At 52.3% G+C, this 20,511-nt stretch overlaps 1 long non-coding RNA gene across 1 annotated transcript; it reads right to left on the minus strand.

The window, feature by feature from the left end:
• Window positions 1-12,218: 12,218 nt before the first annotated feature.
• On the minus strand, window positions 12,219-14,781 carry LOC123385777. Its single transcript, XR_006598712.1, has 2 exons — window positions 14,210-14,781; window positions 12,219-13,670 (listed from the first exon to the last, which is right to left on the minus strand). It is a non-coding gene; the product is annotated as an uncharacterized LOC123385777 (long non-coding RNA).
• Between the last annotated feature and the right edge of the window lie 5,730 nt (window positions 14,782-20,511).

Consider the following 20,511-nt stretch of genomic DNA (forward strand, 5'->3'; position numbering starts at 1 on the left):
TCAGTGAGGACCTCCCGTGCGTCCAGCGCTGTCCCGAGTCCTGGAGACACCGCGCATACACAGACATGGTCCTCACCCCGCTTTCCTCTGTGCCTCCGGCGTCCCCTCTGCTGTGACGCTCGCTGCATCAGGCGAACCGAAACTCACCAGCGACGCGTACTCTGTTCCCTCTAAGCGGAGACCAGCCTGTCCTTCCTGCAGGGAAACAGGTCTGTGAGTCTCTCTCGCGTCAGCACCGCCATCGCCGCCTCCCACTTTGAGGCTGGGAGCCCAGATCCCGGCCCTCGGTGACCTTGGACGGGCCTCGTCCACTCGCACAGCGTCCACGCGCTCATGCAGGATGGCGCCACCGGGCGCGTCCTGCCAAACTGTTGGAGGCGTTGGAGGAGGTCCTGTGTGTAAAGTCCCTGACTTTCTGGGCAGTGACCACTCATCCCGTTCCAACCCAGTCCAGCCCTAGCCCAGCCCCCAGTCCCACCCTTGCCCAGCCCCCCAGTCCAGCCCCAGTCCAGCCCCCAGTAAGGACAGGTTGGAAAGGGGGAACCCAAGTGCACCTAATTGTCTATGTTTCTCCGATTTCGGACTCAGGGATGGTCCGACGTCACCTCCACTCTCACACCCTGATTTCCACACGGTCCACTCAGCCTACTCCCGCCCCATCGTTTGGTCCCGAACGGCCCCACCCTGAGGCTATGGCTCCCTGCGGCCCGAGGCAGACGTCCACCCCACCTACGCTGGGGCCACACGAACTTTGCTTCCGTGGCAACTGCGGTTGGTTGCAGTCGCTGACCTTTGAGGCCCCTTACAAATGTGCAAACTGTGTTGCACGAGGTGGCTTCACATCAGTGAGAGTGGGTTCCTCCTGCTCTTAAGCCACATCCTTGAGACATCTTACCTCCACTCCCCGCTTAGAAGCACCTCGGGCACCTGGGGGGCTCAGTCGGTTAGGCGTCTGACCAGCTCAGGTCGTGATCTCGCGGTTCATGGGTTCGAGCCCCGTGTCGGGCTACGTGCTGACAGCTGGGAGCCTGGAGCTGCTTTGGATTCTGTGCCCTCTCTCTGTCTGCCTCTCCCCCGTTCATGCTGTCTCTCTCAAAAATAAATAAGTAAGCATTAAAGAAAGAAAAAATAAAGAAAGGAAAACAAGGGGTGCCTGGGTGGCTCAATCAGTTAAGCGTTCGATTCTTGGTTCCGGCTCAGGTCGTGATCTCACGGTTAGTTGGACCAAGCCCCGTGTTGAGCTCTGCACTGATGGTGCCCAGTCTGCTTGGGATTCTCTCTCTCTCTTTCTCTCTCTCTCCCCCCCCCTCCCGACTCTCTCTCTCTCAAAATAAATAAACAGACTTAAAAAAAAAAGAAGTGAAATGTTTGTTTCTGGTGGGCGTTGGGGGAGTATAATTAAAAACAAATCCCAGCCCAGAACACCTTCACACAAAGGTAGAAGAGAAAGAAAACGATTGTCTTACTGAATAACTTAAAGCAGCATGTGATGTGCACGTCGGGCGGTCCGCCAGGAGACCGCAGGCACAGGAGTCCCCTTTACCCGGCCGAGCACGTCACCCGATGGCACACCTGCTCTCCGGTGACAAGACGGCAGAACTTGCTACTTGGGTGACCACCTGTATTCGCTAATCGGCTTGACCCAAAGGGAAAACGAACTTCCCGCATCTGATGGCCGGAGGTGGTTGGACAGCCTGGGGGGCCTGCCCTCAGAATCGGGGGCAGGCGAGCGCCAGCTGCCCAGGTGATGCCATCTGGGAGAGACGGCCCGTCCTTCAGAAGGGCAGCCCCGGGTCTTAGAGCCGGCCAGGGACTTGTCCAGCTTCTGAAGAAGATTGACACCCATTTCAACTCACAAGTTTTCTGAAGTAAAGGCTCCGAGAAGGGGCAAAGGGGTGGGGGAAGCTCTTCTCGTCTTCAACAAGGGCACTAAGTCTCTGGATTTTAATTTGTCTTTACCCTTAATACATGGAGACACCCCGGGCAAAACTCTGTTTTAAAATGGCTCTTTGAACAAGTCGATTCTGAGGTGTTTCTTTTTAAAAAAATTTTTTTTAAATGTTGATTTATTCTCCAGAGACCGAGAGAGACAGAGCATGAGCAGGGGAGGGGCAGAGAGAGAGAGGGAGACACAGGATCTGAAGCAGCTCCAGGCTCAAGGCTGTTAGCACAGAGCCTGATGTGAGGCCCCAACTCACGAACCAGGAGATCATGGCCCGAGCCGAAAGCAACAGTGGGACCCTCAAGCGACTGAGTCCCCGGTCGCCCCCAGAGGAAGGGCACACCACGGGATCACAGAGGGGAGGCCGTTCTCACTTCTTTACTTACTGTGTGCCGAGGAAGGTGAGGCCTTGGGAATCAGCCCTGGGAGACGCTGGTGTTCTTGGCCAGCTAACGTTGTAGGGTCTGTTTCTTTGCTTTTCAGAAAAACAAAAAATCACCCGAGTTTCAGACTCAGCCCAGACCTAACTCAAGGACGCATCGCGCCGGATGGGGACACGGGAGCCTGTCGCAAATCCAGAGGGGGGGCGCCTGTGTGGATGACACCCAGGTGTGTGCAATGTGGCCTGCGTCTCTGTGCGTCACAGCCACTCATCCGTGTCCCTTACAGAAAACCTGTGTACGGTTGACCTATAACTGTCTGTGGCTCCTGCCTGAGAAAGGCCGGGGCAAGTCCAGACAGAAAGCTTCCAAGTTTCCTGAGAACTCTTCCTGCTTCCTCGTGTCCGTTGATGAGACTTGGAAAGAGACTCGTACTTCCAAGCCCAGCTTCCTGCCAGCCTGGCCTCCAAGCCCCTCGCACATTTCAGAAGGAGCACTTTTGTACGGAGCTATTGGGCCGTTCCGACTTTTATAAACGTGGGATAAAACTGTTTTGAGTCTTTGAAATAAAACCTAACCTCATGCAGTCTCCTGTTTAAAGTTTCCAGGTTCCCACTTTTCCAACGTCTCCTGGCGGCCCTGCCTTCCTCCAGTCTTTGGGAAACACGATAACCTGATGTTAGAGGGATGTCCCAAGAGGGCCAAGACCTCCAGGTGGAACCAGAGACTCAAGCCAACGAGGTCCTTACCCAAGGGGCCATTGAGACCCAAGCTACCCTACTATTGGTATTCTGATGGAAGACAGAGAAGGTTCCAGAAGTAGGGACCTTAGCCCACGCTGCTGGGATTTAAATCCCACTAACCTGGTGAGAGTTAGGGTCAAACTGAGGGTAACAAACCAGCTCCCGCCAGGCCCCAGGCCCTTGAGGCCTCCGCAGGGCAGGGCTTGATCCGCAGCGGCAGTCTGGGCCCCGAGTTACATGTCTGCTCAAGGACCAGAGGGGGCTTGAGACGTTTTGAACATAAAGGATCCGAATTCATCGCCAAGCAGAAGTTGCCAGAAACTCATATTAGGAAGCAAAAGAACTTCAAAATGCTGTACTACTGTGGGGGAATTTTAAACTAGCACATTTCCCTAAAGTAGACTTTCTTCTGAGAAATGACTTCTTCTCAAGACCATATGGCTGGAGCACACTCCGTGTACAATAACATGCTCGGTTCTGGTGACAATGAAGAAGCTGTTGAGATGGGAACCATGAGCACACAGGTGCCACAGTCACCGAGAGCCGGGAGTTATGGTTTTCGGCGGTCTCTGAGGGCCCGAGATGGCTGCTCTTGGCCCGCTCGGCTCGGGGCTTGGAGAGGAACGGACGAGGAATGAGCAGGAGGGTGGCAGGAGGAACAGGGTGAAGAGAAGGAAACGATATAGAGAAGGAGAGAAAGAGAGTCTATTTTTTTTTTTTTGATGAAGTCATCGGACTGTCAAAGGAAGTCACTTTAAGGACAGACTCTGGTTTTCAAGGGAGCAGGGGTCTGTGTGGACCTGGTCATCCACACAGGGCGCTGCCTCCGGGTACAGTCCCCCTTTGGAGCTGGAGTCGCAGACACCGAGCTCATGGGAAGCAGAGGTGGGGAGAGGGAGGCCATGGGGGTGGGCTGGGCGCTGGTGGGTGAACGTCTTTATTTACTGGAGCTGACCCTCCACTGCCAGCCTCCCTAGACTGCAGACACACGTCCAGGAGTCTGTCCTTCAGGGGAAAAAGAAATACCCTGGAGGGCTGTCTCTAAAGACACTGAGTGGCTGGAGCCAGAAACGTCCCACCTGGTAGGGCGGAGTCACCCCTGCGAATCACCAACTGCTCCTGCTTATTGCCTCCTGCATATGCAGAACTCACTCCCTGGCTTTCTTTCTGTTCTGTTACATATGAAGGGAAATCAAGGACCCTCAAACATTTGAAGAAATCCTCCAGCATGAAAGAGAGAGACTGAATAAGCAGACAGCATGACCCTGGAAAAACAGATGAACTGGGGGGAGCAGAAGGGAGCTTAAAAAAGCAGCATATCCCAATTATTCTCTAGAAGATGTATTCATTAACCAAGAACAGGACGTCATGAAAAAGTCATGCTCATGAAAGAAGGCGTGTAGACATTAAGACTGACGTTGCCCGGAGACGGCTCCGAGGAACAGCGAGAGGACATGTCCGAGGAAACGCTGTAGGAAGCTGAAGATGAGCGGAAGGAAGAGAGGAGGGATCCAGGTGAGGAGGCCAACATCCGAACAATGGGAGCCCCGGGAAGTGGAAACGGGGAGAGCAGAGGGAAGAATGCGGTTAAAAATCCAAGGTCCTTTCCCTGAGCTGAGGCCACAGAACTCTTGATTGCAAGGGCTTGTTGGGGGGGTGGGCAAGAACGAGGGAGGAAGGAGGCCGCCACCCAGCCACATGGCTGCGCCATAGCCCACCCGGGGAAGAGCTGGGAGAGCTCCAGACGTGATGTGGGTCAGCTGGAGAATAACGGGACTCGGGTTAGCCACGGCTGTGTCACCCACTGTGCTGGGTTCTGGAAGACATTAGAGCCCTGCCTTCTATGTTTTGAGGGGGAATTATAATTACAATTTTTTTTAATGTACGAATCCATTAAAAAATAGTAAACCCATTACGTGTTAATATAAATGACGATTTCATGAAAGACAGCATTCTGGAAATCTCTTTAACGTCTGGCTTAGTAGACGAGGCCAGAGGGTCCTGTCTGTTTCTGCATTTAGTCTGTTGTGACTTCTTGTTTTGGTTGAGGAACAAAGATTTTAACCTGGACATGAGAAGGTGGGAAGAGGTCATGTCAGACGTGCAGGGACTCTGAAACCTCACAAAGCTTAGAAGCTATTTGAGAACATGCCTGAGCAAAGAAGAAAGGAGCAGACCAGGAAAGGCGGGGGGGCTGGGGAGCACCAGACGGGATCCCCCCGGAAATCGGTGAAAAGGAAGCCAGAGGGTGCTTGGAGCCACTCTGCGAGGGAGGTCCCTGGGGGAGAAAGGAACTCGGTCGACCAGGTTATATTATGGAGCGTGTGAAACAAAAGGAAATAGCGATAATAGGACACAGAGCGTCGTTGGAAACCACAGGACGAGCAAGCGGCAGCCTGTGGGGCCTGGCTGTGCCGTCCGGCGTCGCGGGACCGCAGACACCGGCCAGCGTCAGCATCTGGCCACGTCCCGCAGACAGAACAAAGGCAACTTGAGTCCTGGGATGGAACAGAAGGGTCCGGCTGCCGGTGTTCAAATGCAGCGGAGACAGCGTGGCGGGCAGAGGCGGAGGGGGGCAGGTGTTCGACGGGGCAGGAAGCCGTGTTGGCTCGTGGCTCAGAGTTACAGAGGTCATCCAGGTGGAGGTCCAACTAGTCTAACATCAGGACGTTGCAGAGGGTGGAGGGGAGGGGGGTTTCGGGCAGCCACATCCTCATCCAGCACGGCAGCCGGCTGGCAAGTCAAGAAACAATGGTGGACGCCTGCCGTTCTGTACTATGGAGGTAAGAGCCAGGAGAGCCCAGAACACGGGACGAGGAAAGGCAGGAGGTTGCTGCTTTTATGGACTGTGTTTTAAAATTAACTTCAGAAAAAATAAATAAATAAAAAATAAAAAATAAATAAAATTAATTTCAGGACATAAAGAAAAAGAAACAGACTTGTGTGGGCCAGGCCACCGACAACCATGTCAAGTTGGCCCAATTCGTCCTTGTCTTGTTTGGCGACATTGAGGTTGGGGAGGGAGGAATCAGAATCTGGCCTGTTTTGTTTCAACCTACATCTCAAATCTGGATCAGAATGCTCCGGAAGAGCCTTCGGGATCGTGGTATGCAAATGAAGACCCACTCTTTTTCAAATAACATCCTTCTTTCTTATTGAATCTTATCTCTGTAGGAGGGTTGACAAATGTTCCCTATTATCAACCACAACTTCATATACTGTCAGTGGAGGGCTGTGGAGGGTGCTGCTAGTCAGGGGTGGGATGGGACAGAAGACGATGTTCTCTCTCACAGCAGCGTCAGTGGTGTCCGTGACTGCCAAAGACACTCCCAGAAAAGTTTGATACGTCACCTGCCGCCATCTTGGTGAATGCCTTGGACGCTAGGTCCAGATACTAAAGGAAAATCAGTTCTTCAGACGCAGCACAGGAATCAACCCTGAGGCTTACCTGCAGCTCCTTAACGGAGGGGGCAAAGGGCACAAAGAAAGCGGCCTCTAAGACACCCCATTTCACCCAAACTGGCAGGTCCTAAGTCCGGCAACCGAACACATTGAGAATAACCACGCTAGTGTGCCAGGTGTCAACAGGGAGCCTGGAATGCCAAGAAAAGTCCCACATTGTCTGCCTGGAACAGGTGTCTCATTGTCATCTTGTGGAGACCAGAGAATCCTTCCAAGCCAAGCTTGTTCATCATGAAGTTCAATGAGTAGTAGTTATTTAGAGCCAACTTAATGAGATGGGGGGGGGGGGAGGGGGGCGGGGAGAAGGTTGAGAGAGGTTTATTGGTCCCAATTGGATTTAACCATGAGGTAGCCTGCATGCCTCTGAGAGCTGACGTCTGTAACTCTCAAAGGTATGGAACTTTGGGGTGCTGGGGGGCTTAGTCGGTTAAACGTCCAACTTCACGACTTCTGTGATCTTGTGGTTTGTGAGTTCAAGCCTGGCATTGGGCTCTGTGCTGACAACTCAGAGCCTGGAGCCTGCTTTGGATTCTGTGTCTCCCTCTCTCTCTGCCCTTCCCCACTCAAAAAAAAAAAAAAAAAAAAAAAAAAAAAAATATATATATATATATATATATATATAGATGGAACTTTGGCCATTACATGATTTAAGTTTCCAGATGTGGATTTCTTGGCTGAAAAATAGACTTTGATGATTGTCGTGGGCATTTTGACCACATATTACAGACGCTTAGAACCTTTTGAGTCATGTTGCTACATTCAGAGAATTACAGCCTTACAAACCCCATCTTTTTTCCTGAGGGAGAAACTTGGAAACTCATTTCCCTGCTGGCTTGGCGTCCAGGATGCGGGCACATGACCTTACAATCAGACTCGTGTCCTTGAGGTTCTGATGTGAGAGTGAGGTGAGGAATGGCTGGGGTGGGGGGGGCTGCCCAGGCATCTGACTTTTGGGGTGAAGCCTCTGCAAGGCGGGGCGGCACCTGGGGCAGTGGGGGTAGGGGTTTCGTCGACAGGAGAGGTGCAGTTTTGAAATTTTTTTTTTAACGTTTATTTATTTTTGAGACAGAGAGAGAGAGAGACAGAGCATGAATGGGGGAGGGGCAGAGAGAGAGGGAGACCCAGAATCCGAAACAGGCTCCAGGCTGTGAGTGGTCAGCACAGAGCCTGACGTGGGGCTCGAACTCACGGACCGCGAGATCATGACCTGAGCCGAAGTCGGACGCTTAACCGACTGAGCCACCCAGGCGCCCCAGGAGAGGTGCAGTTTTGGTCGTTGATCTAAGAACCTCAGATTCAAGTGTCAGCTTTCTCAAAGCACCCGGCGAGCGATGAACTGTCCTTCAGTGGACGCCTTTGCTGGGTCATCCGCTGGACACACTCTGTTGCTTGCAGCCTGGAGCCCTGATGGGGATGGTGGTCTGTGCTGGTCAGAAGCACCAGGTAACTGCCAGACCGTTCAAATGCCATGAACCCGTTCGTGATTGAGGTGGGCAGGGCACGTGACTGAAGTTCCACGTCCGGTTTTAGACAGTGCCCCAAAGCCCGATACACTGACATTTTATTAGGTTTTCAGACCGGATGCTAGCCAACTTTGAGTCTGAATTATGGTGGCAGAAACGTCTGACAATATAATTATGATCGTACCTCTTAGCCGTCTCACGTTGTGCAAAAATAGATCCTTATTCCCCAAGGAACTTCTGGAGAATGGGGGGGCTCTTCTGCCTGGGTGGTTATGAAGGGACTAAGGTTTGGATATCTTAGAAGATATTTTCATCGTGTTATTTTCCAGTGTACTTAAATCAAGTTGTTCTTTAAAAATTTCCAAAGAAATTCAGCTTCAGTAGGAGAACGTACCACAAGACTGTACCCAAAGTCAGCACAGTCTAGCATTTCTAGGATTATCTCTAAGTGACAAAAATAACAACAGAGGGGCTTGAATTCAAAGGCCAATGAAAGACTTGGCAGGATTTCTATTGCGGGAATGTCAGCTCAAAGAAGACACCAGAACATTTTTTTTTTTTTTTCTGGCAGAATATCAGAATTGTAAAGGAGTTTATGTGGTCTAATAGCCTAAAACTGGCAGGGTGGGTCTGTGTTTGCTCAAACTGGAAGGAGACTTCCAGGACCCCTTAGTTACACAGTTAGGGGGAAAGGTTCAGAAGGAGAGTCCTCTCCCAAGCCCCCCTAATACATGGTCATGGGGAATAATGGGCAAGGGAGATGTTCTCAGGGTGCAAAGTTTGGGGCATCCTTAGTGACAGACCAAGAAATTCACTCCACGGCCACACAGTGGAGTCCGTGTAATCCTCGTGAGGCAGCGTGTGGCTTACACCATTCACTCGAGACTGTGCTCACTGTTTTCCGCTTTTCCAGTTTTCCACGTGTGCGTGCGTGCATGTGTGTGTGCACGTGTGTGTGTGTGCATGTGTGTGCCAGTATTCCTCCGCCACTGTGTACCGAGCGTATTTGGAGGGGGTAAACGATCGTCTGATCATAGGAGCCGCATCCAGATCTGATGGACAGAAATGTACAAGGTTGATGCATATTTGACGCATGTGGGATCATTGCGCTGTGTTAGGTGGGCATTTAAAAATTGCGTGCATGGGAAGAGGTGTGTGTGCACGCGCACATGTGTGTACACACACAGGGGACGTCAGGGGTGGGGTGTACCAGGCTCTGCTCTGGTTTCTGACTCTCCCGCGTGGTCGCCGACTCTGCCGCGTGGCTTCCGTATCCTTCCTCTGATAAAAGTAATCCACTTTTTCTTTGGAAAACGACCTCTGCCTCAAACTCTGGTGTGTGGATGAGGTGGTTAATCACGGCCGCTAATGTTACTTTGGCCACAGAGTTGGGGCACGTGAGCCAGGTCTGTGCCGCCAGGAGTGGGCACGCTCTGGACCACAGGGACTGTTTCAAAGATGAGCATTTGTCGCACACCCGGCTGTCAGAGTCCTAGTTGAGGTTTTTCAGCTCATGGAGAAGACGGTCCCTTTTCCACCAGCCTTGGAGGGGGTGAGCCTGCAGCTCAGGCCGCCAAGCAGCCGCCCCCTGCAGAGGACGTGCCTCAGCAGGTGTCTGTGGAGTGCCTAGTGAGTGCCAGGCCCTGTGCCGAGTGCTGTGAATGCGTCGTCTCATCCAATCTGCGCAGCGATTCTATGAGATAGGATTTATTGTATCCTCCCCCCCCCCCCCCACCAGCGACGGGGAAATCAAGGCAGAGAGAGCCGAGGATAAATCACTTACATTCGTGGTGCAGCAAAGACCCCCATTCAGGGAGTGTGACTTTGCAGCGACACAGCCCTGCTGGGCAGAGCAGAGGAAAGCCGAGGGCAGGAAGAACCGGAAGGGGGGCGGGAAGGAGGCTGAAGCGTCGATTAGAGGAAGCTGAGACAGACAGAACCGAGGGACGCAGAGACTCTAGCGAAACACGGGAGCCAGCTGCGAACAGGGCTGTGCAGGTGCTGACCGCCCTCAGGGCTCTCCATGAGTTCGGGTGGGTTTTCGTCACCTGTCACGGCCCCACTGCACATTCTGTTTTCCACCAGAAGGAAACGTTCCACGCTTGGGACGTCTGACACAGCAGTCACCAGCCACACGTGGCTATCGAATCACTAAAATGTGCCTAATGCACCGAGGAGCCGAACTTTTAGTTTTGTCATGTTCTAATTAATCAAAATTGAAAGTTAAGTAGCTGGCAGGTCCTGTGTTGGACAGCGCTGGTCTGGAGGTCTCTGTTCTCAGAGCCCCGCATTACTACACACGCAGGGCTGGAAACTAGTTTTTACAACCCAAGAAATTGGAAAGATAACAAAAAGCGAAAGTAAGGAGAAGAAAGGAAGGGTTCACAAAAATGAGGAAAATTACTGGCTCAGAATATAGGACACTAGCACATAGACCCAAAAGCTAGGTAACTTGAAAGAAAAACGCACTCGTGATGAGGGGGGCAAGACGCCCGCCAACCTGCGCAAGGCCAAAGGGGAAAGCACAATCATACAAAATTAGAAGTGGAATTGGGAAATAATCACGGGTACAGAGGAAATCACATTTTAAGAAAACGCTTCACTTGTCTTCATGCAAGTAAATAGGAAGAAATTGGACTACTTTTTCTAGGAGAATGTCCGTTTCCAAAACTGATTGTCTCCTAGGTGGAAAATCTAAACCAGCCCGACGGCCCGTCATGGAGGAAGCGGCCTGCCCGAGTGGACTCTTCAATAGCCTCCTGGCATCTCATCCCACATCCACTCATTCCTCGCTGCCCACTGCTGGGCGTTTGACACTTGACTAGTGCCTTTCAAACAAAGTGTGAGTTGCATGCAACTTGGAGGAAAGGAGAACCCCCAACTCCTTAAAGGGCATCAGAGGACGTTTCACATTGAGCTTAATGCCAACGTGATATGGATTCAGATCCGATGAGCCGTGAAAAAGAATTATAGAGGTAAACTTCACGTACAAAGATCGATACAAAATCCTGATAAAATACTCACAAGTAGAAACGATGACAAGGAAGACGTTTCCACTAATGGGACTCATCACAGAAGTTAGAGATGGCCCAGTACAGGGTCACGTTTCCTTACACTTCATTTATTATTGCTCTTGATTTTACAGCGTGTTCATGAAATAGAAATTGAGGAAACACCTACAAGCACAGGTATTTCCTCAACAGGACAAAACTATACCTCAAGCCAGAAGTCAGCATGATTCTCAATGACGTAAACCGGTTGACGAGAGTGACATCCAGAAGAAGACGTGGGTAGTTTTCCTGGGCTGCTCAACCATAAGAAAAGACATAGCGGTGTAACAATTTTAAGGAAAGAGACAAAATTGGTTTTTTTCATGATACATGGAAGGATGCTTATGTAACTAGAAAACCCAAGGAATCGACTGAAAAACACTGGTAGAAGCAATAAGAGAATCCAGCGGCTGGTTTCCAATCGATACACAAAAATCGATAACGTTCCTAAACGGAATAGCGTTTCGCTAGTTGATATAATGCACAGAAACACGTGAAAACATGCAGACTCTCATTCCTATTTAGCGAATCAAATGAAAACAAGTACTCTTTCTTCACTTATGATAAAGTCGAGACAATGGACAGTAGCTAAAAGTCTAGGGAAATAGACGTTGTTATAAAATACCAGGGAGAGAGCCAGACCGGTACAGCTTCTTTTGGGGGCGAGGAAACATTACATAGCATCGTAACCATAATCCCACTCTTTCGCTTTGCTCCCGGCACATCTAGGGGTTAACCCAACACCTAGCTTTCACGTGCAAACACAAATATGCAAGAGTGTTTCCTGCAGCCCGGTTCGGAGTGCCAATACGTGTAAAATCAGAAATGTCCAGCAAAGGGAGGGGGGAAGTTATATGTGTTTGGAATGGAATACTACATGGCTGTTGAGAGGAATCTCCACGTGCAGATATGGAACAATGCCCGGCACATATGTTAAAAAGGAAAACCCCACAAGACATTGAGCAGTGCCCGCGGTCTGTTCCCACTCGCGTCAAGAAAAAAGAGATCTAGCGATAATAATTCCTGGAAGATAAAGAACCTATTAGCAGGTGACCAGAAGTGCAGACAAGAGGAAAGCCTTGCTTCTTTCGTAATGTGTCAGCCTTCTACCGCGGGCACGTATCATCCTCAATTAAAATGACCAGCGTATCGATATATGAATGAATGCAGCCCCCATCTGTCATCTGTTCATCCTTTTGTTTGTTTATTCACAAAGCATGTCCTGAGCCTCCTCCTGCTGCGCCCGGGAGGGACAGCAGGGAACAAAAATGTATGTTTTGGTTTCTTCCAGCGTGAAGTCTAGGCTAGGGCTTTGCTACTCAAAGTGTGGTCCCTGGACCGGCAGCACGGACATCATCTGGAGCTTGTTCGAAATGCAGCATCTCGGGCCTCGCCGCACACCTGCCTTGGAGTCAGCCTCTGCAGCTTAGCCAAGTCCCCAGGGGGGTCCTCAGTGGGGTTTGCAAGCACGGTTCGAGGGACCATTCCCGAATACTGCACCCTCGCTAGCTCACGTACAGTTTCTGGACCAGGAGAGAGAGGGCATATTCGGAGCTCGCTGGGAACACGCTGGGTGTGCTCAGAGGACTGTGGGGGACGGAGATTAAATACCCACGGCCCAAATTGCGCCGTGACTTGACATTAATCCTTGTGCCGACTTGTCTCTCACGAGTTAACCACAAAATAGCTTTGCTGTGCTGTTGCTACGGCAACGGGGTCTAATAGCGCTGTTACTTTTCCCATTTCCAGAGCCCGCAGCCCAGTCTCCCTGTCTCCAACCAAGCCTGTTTTCTGTTCGCCAAAGTTGAAATCAAACACCTGGCCGTGGGGGCAGTCACAGTCCCCGCGTGACGCCGCAGGTGCGTTCTCTGCCTACCTTTGCATTCATTTCAGACCGTCGGGCTACGCTCGGCTGATCCCCGCCTTCAGAACAGCCGCCCCTTCCCCCAGAGAGAAGAGCTTCCTTGAAAATCATACATTTTCATTTTAAAATGTCTGTAGTATTTGTTTGGTGTATATGGTAAAAAATGAGAAAGCGCAAATCAGTGGGACAAAAATGCACCAGCTCTCCAAGTGCATGCGTGTATCTCGCTTTTAGCGCCTGTGGATTATTCCAGGCGGGAGAAATGAGGTGGTGCGCGGCCCCACATCCCGCGAGCCTACAAACCGCGGGGGTTCTCATCCCCCCTTCTCCCGAGTTATGAGGCAGGTGCTGGCCACACTCCTTTCCTTGCGGCGCTGACAGCCTCCATTTGTCCTGAGTAGTATCACAGCCTTTCCGAAGTGCCTTCACAGGTACACGGGGTGTAGACACGAAGCCACAGTCGTCCTTGCCCAAAGGACAGTGGCTGGAAATGCAAGCACAGACACTCCACACGGGGGGAGCCAGTCCCTTAGACCGGACCATACGTCAGCTCCTAATAGACCTTCCCTGGAGCTGCCTCCTCCCCCTTGTTTGTTTTGAAACAAATGTCTAGGGAATTTGGGGACGAGGGGGTCGTGTGCACCTTGATCCCGGGCAAGGCTCACCCATTTGTGGATGTGGTCACGGTGGTCCCAATAAGTTACACGAGGTCCTACACCAACCACACTGATGGCAGAGGGGACGTCAGGTAGCTTTTCTGGGTCTCCTGTCACATCAAGAAGAAATTTAACATTTTGTCAGATTACCACATATGGCAGCAAAGTGTGCACATGGTGTGTGTGTGGCTCGGTGAAGCTTCACATATGTGCATACCCGTGTAAACACCACCTACATCAAGACATAGAACGGGGCCACAGACTCCCTCATGCTGTCTCCCAATCAACATCCCCACCAAAGAAAGTCACCATCAGCCTAGATTCATTCTGCCTGAACTCGTGATTCTGAGCATCTCAGGAGCTGCTCCTGCCACGGCCATTTCACACGTGAGCAATTTGTGACCCTCATCGAGTAACAGCAAAACCATCTAGTATGTCACGACTGCTGCCTCTATGCCTGTGCACGTGCACACGTCACTCAGTGCTCACGCCTCCGTGCAGCTAACACTTTCCCACCCGGTGTCTATGGACATCTATCCATCCACCCATACATCCATCCATTTAGCCATTCAATCTTCTACCCACCTTCCATCTATCTATCTATCTATCTATCTATCTATCTATCTATCTAATCATCTGTCTATCTTACCGGGTTTTAACCTTCACAACGTGGGGCTGATTAAGCAGTGTCTGGAAGGTTGTTTATTTGCGTCTGATGCCAGGCCTTGAATCCCACAGAGCAGGCCACGGGGGAGGGGGCTGGAAGGAAAGTAGGGGAGAGTGAGACCCAGCTGGACCCCGTAAGCCAGAACTGTGACCAGCTATCCTGTTTTTCTGGGACCGAAGGTGTTCCCAAGATGCAATACTTTCACTCTTGACATTGGGCAAGTCCCCGAGGGAGGAGGAGGTCACCCCAGCTGCAAACCAAAGGACTGAGAGCTGTGTCAGTCCACGCTGCTTCCAGCCTCGATGGGGCCTCTCCTGGAGCTGGATACAGACCTGGGCTGGAAGACACAGAAACCGAGGGGGTCGAATGCAGGCCCCACACCAAAGAGGGGGGCCGGCAGATGGTGCCGCCCTGCATGAGCCCTGATTACAGGCTGTGGTTCAAGAGCTGCATGTGTGCCTGGCACCCACCGGCGGGTGAAAAGGCTTCTTGGCCTGATGACGTGGCAGGGGTCAGCCCAGCCCTGCCCCAGGACCCCCAGCAGCCCCAGGACACGGAGACAGACTGGGGTGGAGGCCTGGCTCCCCTCCCTCCCCCCCCCCCCCCAACCGGGCCAGGGGCAGCGGGAGGGCTGCTGAGTCAGGGCAGTGGTGCGGCCAAGGGGGCAGAGACTCCTCGGGGTTGTCACCTGCCACACGTCCCTCCCCCAGAGTGGCAGTTTTCAGAGAAGGGCTTTAAGACACTGGTCTGCCAGCCTGGGGCCCGGGTGTCAGCGGCGGGTTTTTGAGCATGAGGACAGTCCCAGCAGAGGGGGAAACAGAGCAGCGACCTCACTGCCCATTGTGCTGCCCACGGCTGCACCAGTTTCCCAGAGTTTGGTGCTAAATTTAGAATCCAGCTTCTTGGACTGTGTTTGGTTGGAGGAGGAATCCAGGGCCGATGAGATTCACCTGCCAGTCACTGCCTGGCTGGCAGGGGCCACCACCCATGGGGACGGCACAGGACACTGTCAGTGTCCGTGTGTGTGCCCTCGTCCTGGGCCACTCCCCAGGCCAGGGCTGTGTGGCCACCAGGGCAGGTCCCTGACCTCTACTGTGGGGCCAGAGGGCCTCGAATAGGCCTGCTGCCTTGGATTGACAATGATCTTGTGGGTGGAGTCAGTTCCAACTTTTCATCTGAAGCTCCTGGTGATTTCGAACTTGACCCTGGGGGATGGGATTCACCACTAGGGCTTCTGGGCCCCAGGGCCTTATCTACTGGTTCAGGGAATCAGTTATTCCCTAGGCCAGGGCAGAGCCCTGACTCAGTGGAAGTCAGCCTGGGGATTTATTGAGCACCTACTGTGTGCTGGGCTCTGTGCGAGGCCTGTGAAAACAGGAGCTGTCCGTTCAGAGCGGTGTTTAAAACTCAGACTTAGACTTCTGCACAGCAAAGGCAACAGTCAACAAAACTAAAAGGCAGCTGTTGGAATGGGAGAAAAAATACTTGCAAATGATGTATTGGATAAAGGGTTAGTATCCAAAATCTATAAAGAACTTATCAAACTCAACACCCAAAACACAAATAATCCAGTGAAGAAATGGGCCGAAGACATGAATAGACACTTCTCCAAAGAAGACATCCAGATGGCGACCGACACATGAAAAAAATGCCCAACATCACTCATCATCAGGGGAATACAAATCAAACCCACCGTGAGATGCCACCTCACACCTGTCAGAATGGCTCACATTAACAACTCAGGCAGCAACAGATGTTGGCGAGGATGCGGAGAGAGAGGATCCCTTTTGCATTGTTGCTGGGAATGCAAACTGGTGCAGCCGTTCTAGAAAACAATATGGAGGTTCCTCAAAAAACTAAAAATAGAACTACCCTATGACCCAGCAACTGCACTACTAAGAATTTATCTAAAGAGTAAAAAAATGCTGCTTTGAAGGGGCACGTGCACCCCAACGTTTACAGCAGCGCTATCGACAATAGCCAAATCATGAAAAGAGCCCAGATGTCCACTGACTGATGATGTGGTATATACACAATGGGATACTACTCACTGATGAAAAAAAAAAAACTGAAATCTTGCCATTTGCAACAACGTGGATGGAACTGGAGGGTATTATGCTAAGGGAAATTAGTCAGAGAAAGACAAACATATGACTTCACTCATATGTGGAATTGGAGAAACAAAACAGATGAACATAGGGGAAGGGAAGGGAAATTAAGATAAAAACAGAGAGGGAGGCAAACCATGAGACTCTTAAATACAGAGAACCGTCGGAGGGGTGCTGGCGGCAGGTAGGTGGGGGATGGGCTAGACGGGTGATGGGCACTGAGGAGGGCCCGTGTTGGGATGAGCACTGGGTGTCATGTCTAAGTGATGGATCACTGGGTTCCACCCCCGAAGCCAAGACTACACTGTGTGTTACCTAACTTTAGTTTAAAAATAAATAAATAAATAAATAAATAAATAAATAAATAAATAAATAAGACAAACTCAGAGTCGCCACCGTCCGTGGACCACGGAATCAGCTTGGGGGATCACAGCCAGCACTTAAGAAAATGAAATAAGAAGCATCTAGGTAGCTCAGTCGGACGTCTGGCTCTTGATTTCAGCTCGGGTCATGGGCTTGTAGTTCCTGGGATCCGGCCCTGTGTTAGGCTCCAAGCTGACAACACGGAGCCTGTTTGGGATTCTCTTTCTGCCCCTTGCATGTGCGCTCTCTCTCTCTCTCTCTCTTTCTCAAAAAATAAACAAACTTAAAAGAAAATGAAATAAAATAGAAAAGACCAGAGGGCACTGAAAGTAGAAAGGATATCGTTTCCTGAACTGTTTGTAGGTAAGGACTAGACTTTAACGCAAAATGTGTTTCTTGCCAAAGGCCAACGTCTAGAAGAGTTTCAGATACACTGGCCTAGAGGGGGAGGAACTGTAATGGAACCTGCAGCTGTGGGAAGGGGCAAGTCCTGGGTTTGAATCCTGGGTCCGTCCCTAGCTCTGCCATCTGGTGTAGGCAGTGACTGTAAGTGTCTATTTCTCTTTTTTTAAAAGATGGATAGTAATGTTTTTGAGGACGGATTTTAACAGAAGCTAGGGTGAAGCACAGGGTTTGGCACCACAGTGGGTGCCCAACACCGGGCGGAAGCTGGCGATGTTGTCCCAAGTGCCCAGAGTGACCAGGAGAGGGGGTGGGGCTAGCCCTGGGGCTGGTAGAGGCTTCATAGGAGAGCTGAGCCCCGGACTGAGCTTACGAGATGAATAAAAGCCTGTGAAAGAAAGTGGAGGGCGTAGGGTGACCGTCCTCTCTCAGGGAGGGGTACAACAGGAGCGGTGAGGGTTGTCGGGCTGGCTGGCGGGTAGAGCTGGAGGCAGGAGGTGAGCCTGTTGGTGACATGGGGCCCCGTGAGGAGGGGGTCCTGGAATCACATATGGGGAGTTGGGGCATCCCCAGGATCCATCCAGGATCCATCCGGTATATGGTCGGATGTGCCTTCAGGGTTAGTTCCTTGCTCTGTATGCTTATTTCCATGATTTATTGTCAAAAAAACCCTCTCCTCTGGAAACTCAGAGTGGCCCCCAGCTGAAGCCAGGGCTCTTAGTCACATAGCTGCAAGGAATTGAATTCTGCCTGAACTAGGGGCGCCTGGGTGGCTCAGGAGGTTAAGCATCGACTTTGGCTTGGGTCATGATCTCGCGGTCAGTGGGTTCGAGCCCCGCATCGGGCTCTGTGCTGACAGCTCGGAGCCTGGAGCCTGCTTCGGATTCTGTGTCTCCCTCTCTCTCTGCCCCTCCCCTGCTCACACTGTGTCTGTCTCTCTCTCAAAAATAAATAAACATTAAAAAAAATTAACTTGAGGTTGTGTATATTTTCACAGGTTCAAGAAACATTTGTATTTTCTTCTCTGAAATCTGTGTTCATATCCTTTGCCCTTTTTCTTATTTGCTTGTTTTTTTTTTTTTTTTTTCAGATTGATTTGTAGAGCTCTTTATCTATTAGGATAACTAGCCCTGTGTGATATGGATTGCAAATACTGTATTTTTCCTAGACTGCATTTTGACCTTGTTTATGGTGGCTTTGCAGTATTTACTTCTACAGAGCTCAATTTATTAGTTTCATCCTCCCCTTCCCTCCCTCCGCACTCCCTCCTTCCTTCCCTCCCTCCTCCCTTCCCTCCTTCCTCCCTCCCCTCCCCCCCCACCCTTCCTTCTCTTTTTCTTTCTTTCACAGCTTCTAAGTTTGCCGTCTTACAAAGTCCTTCCCCACTCAGAGACAATAATAACGACTTCCTATTATTATGCTTCAGAAATATCGGTAAATATGGCAGAAGGAAGTTGGTGCCTCTGAAAGTGACCAATAAGAACATCTCTGGTAAAAACCACACAGGAAGCAGAGATTTCAACTTCTGAAGCCAGAAAATGGAGGCAGGTGCAGTCTGGGCAAAGACTGAGTGCAGAAATCAAAGAGATCCCAGCCTGGATCAGCCTGACCTCCCCAGTTCAGGGGCCTAGGTTTTGTCCCAGTTCCAGGCTCTGTCACCCCGAGGACCCGAGGCCCATGATACCAACAGGTGCCATCGACTTCATCTGTAAAGTGGGAATGCCATTACCTGCCCCGCCGTGCCTGCCTTGCTGGGTTGCCGGGAGAAACAAACCCGATGAACCAGCCAGACAAGGCCTCGAAGACCTCGAGTGCTGTGTGCGCGCAGCTCCCCCTCCCCAGCATCCAGAATAAACATGTCCAGCCCCGTCAACACCGACGGCTTCAGCACGCCCCAAAGCGCCCTGGCTGGAGCACGCCACGGTCATGTTCGGCCCCCTTGCCCTAGTCCCCTGCGCCCGAGGACTTGCCAAGACTCGCTGATTCTAAGGCTGACATTTCTCTCGCACGTGTCTTCTCTTTTCTGTTTCCACCGCCGCTGCCACTGTTCTGTGTGCATCATTTCCTGGTTCAGCATAATGTCCTCAGTGTCTGGTGGCCACGGCTCCTTGCCTTCCAGACCGCAGCTCTCAGCCCTGGCCTGTCCTTGGAGGGGAACTGACCACATGTGTTCGGGTCCATTTAAGCACAAATACGGAGGCAGAGAGCCGGTGATGGTCTGCGCGAGGCCACCCGCTGCTTCCCCCTTGCAGACCCCAGCAGGAGGGGACCTGGGCCCTGCTCTAGTCCCGGGGGTGTGGCTATTACGTTAGCCAACCACGTAGGTCCACGCCCCTTGCCAGTGATTGGCTTAGGAACGGGGGTGGGGCACCGTTCCAGCCAGTGAGATGTGGCGGGAAGATTGGCCGGGCAATTCTGGCTCGAGGGTGGCCGGCGTGGAGCCCTTCTCCGAGGCTGCGTGTTTGCAGGTGCGCAAGGGACGTCCGCAACCGTGACAGACGTTTTGGGGCTGTGACGGGGCGCCGGCCACGGCCAGCTGGTGGTGGCAGAAAGAGAGAAGGAAGGACCTGCGTGTGTGAGACTGTGAACTGCTGAGCGGATCGCACCTGGACTTGCCCTACCTCGCCCCGAGGCCTACCCGAGATAACAAGCGGGTGACAGGTTCTGCGCACCGGTTTCCGTCACTGTGGCCACGGCAGTGTCACTGCTGAAGATACTAGGATGGCCTGTAGCAGCGGGACAGGGGGCCTGGCCGGGGCCGAGCCGCCCCGTGGGCACCCCCGGCATGAGGGTTCTGCAAGCCTTTGCTGGTGTCAGCCTGTGGGGGTCTCGTCGTGTTGGCCTGGGGGCGGGAGGGTTCGGGTTCAAGCGGTGGCGGCGGAGATGGGAAGGAGGAGGATGGGGGAGGGCCACAGGGACGCTGCTCCTACCCCTCCCAATGACCCGCCACCCCCACCCCTGCGCTCTGTCTACAGAGTCCCAATAGGCTGTGGGCCTTGCTGGGGGAGGGTCGGGCCAGGGGTCATGCTCTTGAAACAAGGCGGGAGACCCTGAGCCCAAACCGCGCCAGGCCCCAGCTGCAGGAGAAAGTGGCGGCAGGGGCTGGCTGGGAGGCTGCTGTGACAATTCACGTGGAGAGAAGGCGGACGGCCTGGGACAGGGGGCCGCAGGGTGGGAGGGGGGCTGGAGGGGGCCGGGGGTCAGGACGGAGAAGAGTCCACTGAAGCCTCGAGCCCGGAGAATGGCCGCAGAGCCGGAGCCCGTGCCGGGTGGTCTGGGAGTGATGCCACGTCCTGGGGCCAGAGCGGTCACGAGGGCGGCACACCGGGGAGCAGGGCACCCCGACTCCGCCCTCGGCTTAGAGGCGGACGCGGAACAACTACCAGGTCTGGGAGATGGGCCTCCCGTCTA

The sequence above is a fragment of the Felis catus genome, chromosome B3 (genome assembly GCF_018350175.1).
Source record: "Felis catus isolate Fca126 chromosome B3, F.catus_Fca126_mat1.0, whole genome shotgun sequence".
Lineage (NCBI taxonomy): Eukaryota > Metazoa > Chordata > Mammalia > Carnivora > Felidae > Felis > Felis catus.